General features: G+C 46.1%; 1 protein-coding gene across 1 annotated transcript in view; it reads left to right on the forward strand.

Moving 5' to 3' along the window:
* MYL9 (myosin light chain 9) overlaps positions 1-13269 on the forward strand; it is a 107935-nt gene that overhangs the window by 20899 nt on the left and 73767 nt on the right. The gene's annotated exons all lie outside the window — the stretch shown is intronic.

Raw genomic sequence — 13269 nt, forward strand, 5'->3', positions numbered from 1 at the left:
TTCAAGCTAAACCGTTTGAACTGTACCTATGAGTGCAAGATATTTGGGGAAAGATATGGCAGTTGGAGCATTTTAAAACATATTTGGACATTAACATTGATCTACACTGTGCACTAAGTCATAACAATGGCTTTTGTTGGCCCACACTGGTTTGTGAGGCAAGCACAATGGAATTGTATTTTAGCCCTATAGGCCATTCCAAGCCTGAATAGAATGGGGCACTTCTCTGCCAGCACCATTGTACCATAACCTCTCCATTAGACACAAGCCAATACATTTCTGAATGTACTAAATTAAAGTGTATTTTCTTGTGGATGGTGAAAGGTGGCCTGCCAATACCCAGCAGGCATAGTGCGCCTGATGGGAACCAGACAGAGGCCACCAAATTCATCCTACTTGACATCTTCTCGGTTAACTATTTGTCTGCCTTTCTGCATAGCTGCCAAATGGCCCCATGTCATCTGTGATTCCTTAACACAGTCCTGGTCTCGCACATTGCATGGTGGGACTTGTAGTTTAATTTTCCTGTTGGAAATATGGCTCTACAAGTCCTAGCATTAAATGTCCAAAAACAGGATGGGTTGACGACGTCACAAGTGGCATGGGGCCACTTCGCAGATATGTGTCACTTCCTGTTTGAATGCAAAAATTAAGCCTGCAATCGTCATCTGATAGGTTACAGCGTATTGAGGTGGCATGGATATGTCACCTATCTGTTCTGGACCAAGTATAGGGCACAGTCCTTTCATCTGGTGAGGGGTGTGTGTATGAATAGGGGTCATCTGTATGACTATGATACTAAGGCTTGTCATAAATGTGCTACCTTCAGGCCCACCTTCCTCGTGTACGTTTTTTTGCTCGGATGACCGCTTTTGTATGGAGTTCCTACGGACGCGAGCATCTGATGGATACATAATGCAAAAAGGGTGGACTAATGCCACTTGTGATACTCCTTTACTTCGATGAGCTATGAAATCAAAGCCATTGGTATCAGCCCGATCCATTTGAGGGCTTTTGGCTATCTTACGGTTTCCTTCTTCTGGCCTGTTTGACTGGACTCATCAAAAGAGATCTATATGTGGCAGGACCAATACGTCATTAGAATTGCATGGTTGACGTTGGGATTGGCCAGCCTGGTTGAGAAAATGGATCGACTCCCCGCTTTGGGTGTGTCCATTTAGCTTTGTTCCTAAAAATTGCGTATCATTGAAATGAGCCACCATTTGAGGCTGTTGACTACAAGGTAGCATTTCGTCCTGAGGAAGACGGACATCAACTGAAAAACGTGGCTAGATGCTTCCACTCCGTCGAAACTATCAACATGATTTTCTTCTATGTGTTTGGTTGACTTTAGAACATTCTATTTGTCCCGCACTAGGCTAGTTGACGAATGGCACCTCTATTCAATTGTTTGCACATTTCATTTTTACTAAAACTAATATTACCAATACTTGTGACTGTATAATTTACAGATGGTTTGTTAGATACTCCACAGACATTTCTGTGTGGACACCGGTTTCCCTCTTTTTGGGTGATCCCCTTCACTCACCTTGGGTTTCCGGTGCCTCGCACGTTTGCATGCGGTGTGGACCCTTTAGCGGGCCCATTTCTTTGATGTAATAAATGTACTTCTATCACAATGCATTTTTTCTGTAATATACTGATCCAATATTTGGTATAGGCTTATATAGTCTGAACATGAATGTGATTATATTTGTGATATAATAGTAAAATTACTATGTTTTTTTAAATAAAATTACATAAAATTGTATGTCTTTTTGGTCTCGCGCTGGGCTTTTTTCTTATTTATCTTTGTCTGGTTAACACTCATGTATTAGATTTCAATTTTGTTCCGCTTGACATGACCTTTGTTTGATAAATTTAGTGCTGTTGACATTTCGACAAAGGACGGAAGGTTTAGGGTATTCCAAACTCCTGGATGAATAATGTGGATAAAGAGATTGGTGCCCCAGATGTTTGTGTGTATTGTGCACAACAACTAGAGTTTGATCTATGAGCTAGGGGTGTGATATGAAAGCCAATGAGATGTGATACAACTTCTTTCCAGTCAGTGTAAATCGTGGGTATGCAAGTTCAGATTTTCTGCATTTTTGCAACTGTTCTTTGATTGGCATTTTGATACTGAAGTCTTATTTCATTCTAACGAGCAACCTGATATTCTCTACCCTGTGGTTTGAAAGAGTGGAAAGGAGTACATTTCTAAGCAAACGTTTAGATGCCTCATTGGTCGTCATTAGCGAGGTCTAGCTTGGGTTTCTGGACACAACTGACTCTGGGCACACTATCGAGGTTCAAGGTGGCCGAAACATGTCTGGGGTTGCTTGTGGTCTTGTGTGGAAGGAATGGGACCTAACAGTGTGGGCTGGACCGCCCATTTGGGGTGGGGCCAAGCCTGATTTGCATATGTACTTTTCCCTTCTTTAATGGCATGAGAGGCTGAAAATAAATGGTCTATAGGGTTGTGCAGAGGTTTGTCAATCTCTTTTTTATTTATTCAGAACCCTCCAATCAGCACTCTGTCTCGTTGCATGTGCCATGGGAATGAAAGAGTGGGGTTGGAGCACGAGAACTGTTAGACTCCCGCACTTGATTTTGTGGTTTTTGTTTCTACCCTGCCGCGTGTTTGGGGTTCACTGTGGTCAGTGACCGACTGTCCTAGAATAGAAAGTTGCACTTAGGGTTTGAACCCTTCGGGCACGCACCAGGTATCAAGAATGATGTTGAGAGTGTGATCTTTCTTAGTAATGAGTCTAAAATCGTTGGTCGAGGTGTACAACAAGTGTTTTAATTGTGTAGCCGACAAGTGTTTCGACCCTCATGGGGCAATTTTCAAGGCAATGTTGTTTGTCGCTATACCGTTAATCCTGGACTGGCCTGGGGTAGGCCCCAAAAAGAATGATGAATGGTGGTTCCACAAGGTTAATTGTAGCAGGATGGTCTGAAGCCTGTGTAGGGCACTCTCAGAAGTCTTTGCAATCTAATTTGGAATCTACGGGTCAACAATTGTTTCAGTTTGGACTATGTTTTTAGTTTAGGCCGTTTTAGGTGTTGGCCCCCAAGTTTCACTTTGGTGACACACGGTCAAGCAAATACTAATGTTATGGATGTTGTTAGATGGCAAAGGGGTATGAAAGTACATCTCTCTTAGAAATGCGCCCTTATTCCCCCCTTTTGTACGTTTCTGGTATTGTGATTTGCTGAATGGCGAACCTTCGTTTGTGTGCCTTCGTTGCCTCTGTTGTAATTTACTGGTATGGCCACAGATATGCCAGGTTTAATAAAAAGTGTTTATTTTGCTCTGATCTTTTGTTTGAAGTGTATTAACTGCTTTAATCATTGTTACCACTTGCAATGGTATGAATCATAATGTCCTGTTTTAGTCATGGCAAGAAGTTTATTGCAGAATTTCAAGCTTCACTTTACAAATAACAGCAACAACTTATTGGCTTTGCAAGTGTTTTATAAGAAATGGGAACAGGCAGTAGTAATCCTCTTGGTTGTATAAATAGTGCCTCACAGGTGGCCTAATTAGCGGCGGAGGAGACAGGTGGCTGGTTTATGGATGTGGGGGTGTTAAATTGACAACATGTAATCAGTGGATGTGGTGTTGATAATGTTATACCTAGTTGTTTAGGATAGCGTTCATATAGCTCCTGCATTGCCTCATGTATTTTTCTGGATGCATGTTTTACATAATTGTACCTTATTTAAGGATCCCTCACCTATGCACTTCTTATATAAAAGCACATCAGAGCCACAATGTCTGGAGCGATGTAAATATGATTATTACTTTCAAATCATCTCTAAGTTGGACGCTGGATTTTCTGATATTACAGATTCCTATTTATGAGCTCTGCCAGACATAGGGGACTGCTGAGGTCTTGAAGACTGCTCAGCCACAGTGTTATGGGCCACATGTAAAAGGGCTTTTAGTGGGATCTTACAGTTGAGGGAGCAAGGGGGTTGGCAGTTTTAGCAGCAGGGAACACATGGTTCTTGGTTTCGGCAGTTCTTTAGTGGCAGAGAGGTAGCCTCAGGGCTGAGTGCAGCTGGCCTCCAGGCAATCGGGCAAGGTGCAAGGGAAATGTTGATCAGCACTGGTCAATCAAGAACAGTGCAATCATCTGTAGGATGTATGCTCTCGGTTGCTTGCAGGACTGTGAAAGGGTGCAGAAGTATGACACTGACACAGTGATGGCATTATTTATATGGAAAAAAGAAAAGAAAACCCTATCTTGCCATTAACTCTTAGAGGGGCTTATCTGCCTGAACAAAAACTAAGGAATCTGTCAGAATGTCCAAGAACTAAAAGGGTCCACCGTCCTGTTTCAAAAACGTATTTCCAAGCCTTACACTTGATACTAAACTAAAAAGGCTTTTGCTGTCGTCTTGGTTCAGAAGAATAGCTCCCATTGCACAGTTCTATGTGTCAAAGAAACTGGTTCTTGAGACAATGTTTTTTTTCTGCCGGCCGCAATCCTTTTCCCAAAGGTTACAGCAAAGTTCTAAAGTAGCAAAGGTTCTCTGGTTCAGAAAGAAACAAAATGACTCCTTCTCTTAGCTCTTCACAATGTTCACAAACACACAAGAGGGAATGACTCCCTTCTCCTGATTCCCTCTCTGCTACTTGCACTGCCAAGAGAATGCATCCCTTTTCGTGGCGCCCTGGTTCTCTCCAGGCTTCTCACAATGCCAAGAGATTGCTTCTCTTCTTTTGGCTTTTCACAATGTTCACAAATACAGCAAGGGGAATGGCTGCCTTCCCCTGACTCTCTCAGCTCTGTATCCTGCCTGGTTTTCATAGCCAACCTGGTTCACTACCCTGCCAGGTACTATGACTATGATGATCAAGGATGAAGCTTTTCTTCATATTGGTGCGAGTCCCGGACTCACTTTTCTACTTTTGGTCTTCTGATAGACGTGGTATATTTCCCTGCCAAGTACTATGTGGCCTGATGTATATAAGAGTCTCTTCACTTCTCGCCCCTTCTATCTTGACACCTGCTTTCTCTGCCCCAGCGTCTTTCCGGCAACCTACGTACCTTATCTCATGGTCTATCCGCATGACCCGTGGGCCTCTCCAAGACTTTCTTCAGTCTGCAGTGCTCTCTGCACTTAGCACACTCTCTGGGCTTCAGGGACACCTGGAGCCTCTCTCCACCAGCTTGCCGTCTCGCCCTCTCGCTGAGCGTTGGCACCGGTCCTTTCAGCTCCCTTCTCTGTATCCCAGTCCTCCTCCACCTCTAACTCTGTTCTCCGCTCACTCTTGCGGTTCCTCCTGGGAGGGCTTAACCTGCTCCCGTTTGCACAGGTTTGGGTTTCCCTGGTTTGCCTGCTTCCTTGCCGGTTTCTCTTCTTCGTTGTTGTCCCTCTTCTATTTTGAATATCACTTGCCCAATAGGAATTTGGGAACCACTAGCATGTTCACAAGTGGTTGTAGGAGTGTTCTTCATTCTTCTGCCTTGCCTCCTTGTCGCAGTATTACTATTATGTTTCTCCACTGAGCCACCCAAACTCTTCTTTGTCCCAGTCCGTGGGCTTATGTAAGATGAGTAATCCCTATTCTTCCTCTTCTCAGTACTTCTCAGGAAGGAAGTAGAATTTCTTATCTTACATACATAGATGGAAATGTGGGGTGTTGAAGTAACCTGTGTATGATAGGAGGGTGAGGGAGGGTGTAATGGATTATAAGAATCCTGCATTTCCCTTGGATGGTTGTCCCCGTCCCGAGAGGGGAAGTCCCGCCCCATGAGATCATCCCGCCGAGCACCAACCCCAGGGGGACTATTGAGTAGCAGCATCATCTCCCTGGCCTCATGGGAAGGGGCTCTCCCCAGGGAAGAAGGGACAACATCCTGGGATTCATCACATCTGGCAAAGGTGGCCTACAAGGTTGGTAAGCATATGGGTTAGGATGTTACTGTCATGGGTCCCGGTGTTGTAATTGTAATTGTTTATTTGTACAGCGCTTATACACAAGTGAAGTGCTTCAAAGCGCTTCAAGGCGGGAAGGGAGCAAAGGACTACAGTAGTCATTCTTAGGCCTTGAATTTTCGGAATGATCTAACAGAAAAATAACTAGCATACCAGGCCTGATGACATTTCCCCTAGTGCAAATGCATGAGGTGTTTCAAGCACAAGCAAGCTAGGGAGGGCGGACAAAGGGGGGACAGGCAAACAAACTTACTAGACCTAGTACATACAAGTGGTACAGGTGTGCAGACAGGAGTGTGAGGAAGGAGGAGGGGGGGACCAGTGCGCCCAGTCACCAGGGCCCTGGATTAAGTGCAGCGAGGTTACCCTTCGGGTTACCCCTCAGGGTTAAGTGCAGAGAGGTACCACACCTATGGAACGTATGCTAAAAGTGCAATCGTGCTGAGCATAGTGCGGAGGACCAAAGGTAAATGGAAAGACTGGCAGTGGTGCCTGGGACCTGTGGGGCTATGGAGGTGCACAAGGCGACCAGTTCGTAAACTAAAATAGATAGGGAGAGAAGGAGGAGGGAAGCAGGAGAGAAAGGAAAGGAGGTTAGCAGGGAGCGGGAGAGAAAAAGAAGAAGAGACGAGGAAGGTCCTGAGTTTCCGAAACCTAAGGAACTCTGTCTCAAGATGGAGAGTCAAGATGGAGAGAGGCAGGTAGACTGTCCCAGAGGGAGGCACCTGCACAGGATAAAGATCTACCATCAAATCTGTTTTGAAAAGCGGATGACCCACAAATAATTGGAGGATGAACAGAGGGCTTTAGAGGGAGAGTATTTAGGAAGAGAGTGTTGTAGATAGTGCGGGGCCCAGCCCCAGAAAGCCTTGTGGATTATGCAGAGGGTTTTGAGCTTGATCCTTGCAACCATGGGGAGCCAGTGCAGGGATTTCAGATCTGGAGAGATGCGGTCCCTGGGCTTGAGGCCAAGGATAAGTTCTGTTCTGGATGAGTTGTAGCGGACAGAGAGTAGAAGTAGAAAGATTTAGGTAGAGGCTGTTGCAGTAGTCCAGTCTAAAGAGAACCCGAGCTCTGGAGACGACAAGCCTTTGGGGGAAAGTGAGAAATGGTAAGATACGTCTGAGGAGGTGCAGCTGGTAGTGGGACTTTTTTATAGATGTCCGAGATGTGAGAAGAGAAGGAGAGAGTGGAGTCGAAGATGACCCCCAGATTTGTTGCTTCACTGGAAGGTGTGGGCGCAAAGCCAAGGGAGGCCGGCCAGAGTGAAAGTGGGAAAGGGGTAACAGGGGTCCCAATAAGGACGATCTCTATCTTACTGGCATCGAGGCAGAGATCGTTAGCAGCACACCAAAACTGAATTGCAGACAGAAAGACAAACAGTCAGGATTGAGTGAGGAGAAGGAAGAGGCCGAAGGTAGCCTGAAAGATAACTGTGTGTCGTCCACATAACACTGAACGTTAGAGGTAAAGAAAGAGAACCTGTGAGCCAGAGGGGCCATATAGATATTAAGGAACCAGGGGAATAGGTTGGATCCCTGGGGGACACCAAAGGTAGAGAGAGTGATAGATGAGAGAAAGGATCCAAATTCCACCTGGGACCGATGGTCAGATAGAAAGGAGGCAAGCCACGCCAGGGCCTGATCTGTTATGCCCAGGGTATGACAGAGACTGGTGATCAGGATGTTGTTGTTTACCGTATCGAAGGCAGAAGAGAGGTTGAGAAGAATGAGGACAGTAGGAAAGTTAGAGTCAAGATTTGAGAGCAGGTCTTCACAGGTGTTCCGAAGAGCAGTGTATGTGCCTCTGGATGCTCTAAAGCCAGACTGATGGTCATATAGACAACCAACAGATTCAGTGTAGAGGGTAAGCTGAGAGATAGCCAACTTCTCCAGGAGTTTGCCCAGGAAAGGAGTGATGGAGATCGGGCGATAAAATTGCACCACCTTGTTGAGCCCTAAAATGGCACCACCTTGTTGTTTCCAGAATAGAAGGGTCAGCAGAGGTTTATTTTAGCAGAGGGTGCACAAGAGAATGCTTGAGAGAAGTGGGGAAAACTCCAGTGGTGAAAGAGAGGTTGCAGAGGTCGCCCAAGGCTGGAACAAGAGAATCAATGTTGTCTTTGATGGTTTTAGGAGGACATGGGTCAACCTGTTTGGAAGAGGCTTTCATGGACCAGACTTGTCTGGTGACCTCCTCAGGAGTGACAGGGGAGAGGGAGGAGAGAAGAGGGGGGGCCTGAGGGGGATCCAAGAGATGTGGATGGCAGTGAAATGAGCAGCCAGGGCCGCACAAAGGGCCTGGGTGGGTGCAGTGGAGAAAGAGGCTGCCATAGGATTGGCCAGTTCCGGGCATAGTTTGAAGAGTTCAGCCGTGTTGTTAGATGCTGCAGAAATGATACTATAGACTCTTGCCTTGGAGCGGAAGCAGAGTCTATATTGCCTTCGAAGAAGGCGGCAGGCCAATATGTCAGATGGTGCACCTAAAGATCCCCATTTCCGTTCCACTGCTCTTGCACTTACATTTAAGGACAGCCAACTCGGTGTCGCATCAAGAATTGCAATTTTTGGAAGGCCTCAGATGGACCCTCATGACAGGGGCAAGAATGTCAAGAGTGTTGGAAATGGAAAGGTGAACATTTGAGAGGGCTGTGTCAGGGTATGAGTCAGCCACAGCAGTCGAAAGAGGAGAGTAGGTGGAGGCGAAAGCAGCCACTGTCACTCTTTTCATGGGCCGGATGGCCTTGAAGGCGGGAGGCAGTGAAGGGTGTGCCAGTGCTAAAGAAGAAGAGAGCTTCAAGTGAGAAGAGGGAAGAGAATGATCAGACCAGGAGAGTGAGGCAATGGGAGGGATATAAATTACAATTGCAGGCGTATGCATATCTATGAGTTCAGGTTAAACGTGGGGACAGTGAGGAAGGGGATCCCAGCACGAGTGTCAAATAGAAAGTCCCTTTTACTTATTTTGGTATCCCCTTACACTTTTACCTGTCTATGTGATGCTATGACACATTTCCCCTTTGAGCCCCATCCAGGCCTTATTGGGGAACAGCCTGTTCAATGTACTGTACCTCCTTGGGTGTCCTCATTCCTCATGACTCCTAAGGTGCAGGTTACTTTATGAGGCCCCTTAGTGACCCTAGGCAAGTAACCTCACCAAAACCGTGCATCTTGGTTCCGGCTGGTTACAGTAATACCTTATGTCATGGCTGCATTATGTGAGACGATTTTATCCAGGAAGCCTTTATTGCTCCCTCAGAGAGCCCTAAAATCGCACCACCTTGTTGTTTAAGTTCAGTAACTAGACAACCTTATTTTTCTGCCTTTTGTGTGTGTGGCCGCTGCAGTGATCCTATATGATCGCTGCAACCGTGTTCTCCTGTGAGGAGCTCAAAACGCCTCTCTAAATGGGTGCGCCTGTATGTACCTTGGATTGGGTTGTCCATAGGTCCTCTGTAATCCACATCCCCATATCTACTTTTACTTTACTTTTATTAATTTATACCACGCAGTGCATGGACCCTAAGGCTTTAGGGCGCCAACACCAAAGACAAAGACAAAAAACATCAAACAGATAGCCGATACCACAGAGAATGATGTACTATAATGGTGAGAAAGAGTTATTTAAAAAGACATGTCTTTAATTTCTTTTTAAAGACTTTGGTCGATTTAATGCCCTTCAATTCTGGGGGTAATCCATTCTAGACTCTCAGGGCTGCATTCAGGAATGCATCTTTGCTAGCCTTAACGGTTTCACATTTAGGTAGAGTGAGCTGATCAGTGTTGCTAGACTTAAGGCACCTCATGTGAATTTTTTCTTCAATCAGGGCGTGAAGATATGCCGGCATCTTACCCAGCCGGCATTTATGGACAATTAACAGAAGGCGGTAATGCAATCTAGTTTAATGTAGTATGCAGATGACGATACAAGGCAACCCACATGAGCCTTCATACTGAGATGTTGATCCAGCACGATGTCCAGCGTTTTGACCTGCTTTTGTACAACAATCTTGGTGTCTTCTAAGCTAAAGTTCTCCTACGCCGGACCCCATTTTTAAATCATATTCTGGGTACCCACTACCAAGAGCTCAGTCTTATTCCTATTTAAGGCTAGGTTATTCTGAACCATCCAATGTTCCATGATATTGTAAACCTTGTTAAGAAATAGTTCATCTTTATCATGGTTACCTATAAGGGGGACGAGACACTGTGTATCATCAGCATCTTTTGTAAATAGTATGACATTTTTCTCCACGAGTGTGAAAAATGGAACCGTAAACATATTGTAGACACATGGAGATAGGCATGCTCTTTGTGGAACGCCAAATTCTAATATTACAGGCAGCTCAGCGAATAACGCTTCTAGAATCTGTATGGGTCTTAACCGATTTACATGTAGGGTAAGTGTGAGTGTAGGTGACAGCAGAGCAGTGCTGAAAATGGAAAACATGTACTGCGGGAACTCTCTCATCCTTAGAGGGGCGGTGCTGTGGGGAGGGGCTGGCCGGCTGAAGGCATGGCCCCGGGTCAGGCCATGCAATACAGTATTTCTTCAGAGAACCCAATCCTGTCAATTTGCATAAAAGTAAATAGCATTATGGGAACATAATGTCCACAAATGTACATTTGAAACATGTCTTAGTCAGCAAGAAAGCCTTTTGAGCGAATAAAAGAAGGTGGGTTCTACAGTTTTGATTGGTCACATTATTCACCCTAAGAAAAAAATGTCTGTACATTGCAGGACATATATACTAGTTTGGACAGCTGCAACAAGTATGTGAGGCTTTGGCTGTTTCTGTATTCAGTTTCTTGTGCCATGTCTGCTGAACTATGGGTTGCTCGTGCATGTGATAACTGCATGTGACAACTCAGCTTCAGGCCAGATCTCGCTGGGAGTATCCTGTTCTGAAGCTGCAGAAAGCTTTCAGAACACTTGGCAGTGCTGCAAGGTCTTCTGAAAGCGGGTTGCATGTCTGTGCAATAACACGGCTTCAGACAGAGGCGTTGCTGGGGGGGGCTGAGGGGGCTATAGCCCTGGGTCTTTTGGTTGTAGCCCAAGATAGAAACTCTACAACCAAAATGCTAGCTAGCACCAAATCCCACCAGTACCGTTATTAGCTTAGCCCCTGGTCTTTTCCAGACCTAGGAACACCCCTGGCTTCATAGCAGACAGTCAGTGTCGTAGGCAAACCCCTCGGTCTGGGGACAGGGCAGCGCTCTATCTTGTTCCACCCCATTTCCTGCACTGCAGCAGAGGGAGAGGGGATGGGGGAACACACTTAATTCTAGCCCAAAAGTTCTATAAATACCTGCATATGAATGGCCACTCTGCAGACATTAGCTTCCCGATTCAACCAGTTGATTGCTGCATTCAAGCTTTAAGTAGGATGCAATCTCTCTGCAATGGTCTGTAACTGGGCATCCAGGCAGATTCCGGGTGGCTCCCCATGGTCGCCCTACTCCCTTCTTGTGGGTGGGAGAATAGTTTTTGTGCTGTGACAGCTCCCTGTGAGACACGTGAGGGCTTTCTCACTTATTGACCCCAGGGATTCTTTGTTCAGGTGGTCAGGGCACAACCATTGCCTTTGGAACCAGACCCTGGGGGTGGACCAGTGCGGGAGGATCACCTCAGCAAGGGGTCCTTGGGGACAGTTGGAGGAATACCCTCGGGAGAGACGTGGCATTCCACCCTTTCTGACAAACCCCTACCCGATCCTTCCTCCACCTTTACAGGTTGTTATGAATCCTGTATCATTGCCCCCTCCCCAATTCCAACAGGTACTAACATTAAAGAGAGGCGCAGGAGAAGAAATATGTCTCTATCCGACATCCCCCAGTCACAATGGGACATTATTATCTAAAACCCATTCAACTACAATCACACATCTGCCTGCTTCAACTAGACAAGCACTTACAGAAGTTTCCCTCAATCATTAGGGGAAACTACAACACCCATATTTCCTCCCTATTGCATTCTTTCAAAACCACTGGGAAGAAGAAGAAGAGGAATAGAGCTATGAAGATTGCCCATAGGAACCAATGTACCATGGATTCCTATGGGCAGCCTCCATCTTGTCCCATTAAGGAGGACATGTAGAGTCAGGCCTCCCTTTTTAACCACCCACACCTGACTCCAATTAACACTCCCTGTCAATATAAAAAGGGAAGCAATGAGACACACTTTAAGCGAGCTGGGGATGCAGTGTGGACCAGAGGAGCTGAAGAGCAGAGGAGAGTGCTGAAAGAACCCTGGAGAGTCTGGAAGGGAGCTGAGGGCCAAGATGCTGGCCTTGTGTTGTTGAAGGGCTGCAGCAGGGCTGAGGAGCTGTGCCTTCGAATAGCCATAGAGGGTAGATCACATCCTGCTGACTCCGCAGAATTACTTGTTTCCCCTTGGCCTATGAAGGGAAGGCCAGGTGCCTGAGGGGCCGGTGCGAAGACCCTGACCTCGACCCAGAGAGCTCCAGAGAAGTTGCTAGCCAGAGCCGCGATAACCGGGTGAGTCTCATGGCAAGAGAGAGGAAATCCCGGTGAGCATGTGTGTGGCTGGAGCAGGAACCTGTGCATTGAATTTGAGAAAGAAAGCAGGAAATAAAAAGGCCCATGAAAAGCATTATGAGACTTGAAGTTCTTTTTGAAATTAAGTGAAATTGAACTGTAAAGTACAGAGTGGTCCGGCGAAAATGAAAGTACGACCATTGTAAAGACTCTTTGCACTGTGAAAGGGGTCTGAGCCCGAAGGAGGGGGACCCAGAAATTGTGATGGAAAGGGGTCTGAGCCCAAATGAGGGAGACCCAGAAATTGTGTTGGAAAGGGGTCCGAACCCAAACGAGGGAGACCCAGAAATTGGATTGGAAAGGGACCCGAGCCCGAACGAGGGAGACCCAGAAATTGTGTTTAAAGAGAAACATTATTTTGTTAAAGCCAAGGCTGAAGGGAGCCTGAGACGATTTGTGCGAACTGTTGAATCTTGTCAAATATTTGAACTGTGTAAAAGCCTATGAGTACCATAAGGCATAGCAAATGCTAAAGAATAAGCTTGGGGAAGGGAACCCCGAGAAAGTAAAGTGACACGGTTTGTGCCCGAAAGAGGGGAACCAAGGAAAGAAATTTAAAGTTAGAGGCTGGGCCCGGTGAGGGGGCCTATAGAGACTTCAAATACCTTTTCCATTGGAACTTTTGTGTTTGTGCTGAAGAGCTTGGAACTTTTGTGTTGGTGTTTCAAAATGCAGGGGATTGACCTGGACTTGGGGAGGAAAAGGGAGACCCGAGTGGTCAAAACCCTGAACTTTGAGATGGAGCATGTGAAGGCCA

The sequence above is a fragment of the Ambystoma mexicanum genome, chromosome 3p (assembly GCF_040938575.1).
Source record: "Ambystoma mexicanum isolate Mex_15411 chromosome 3p, UKY_AmexF1_1, whole genome shotgun sequence".
NCBI lineage: Eukaryota > Metazoa > Chordata > Amphibia > Caudata > Ambystomatidae > Ambystoma > Ambystoma mexicanum.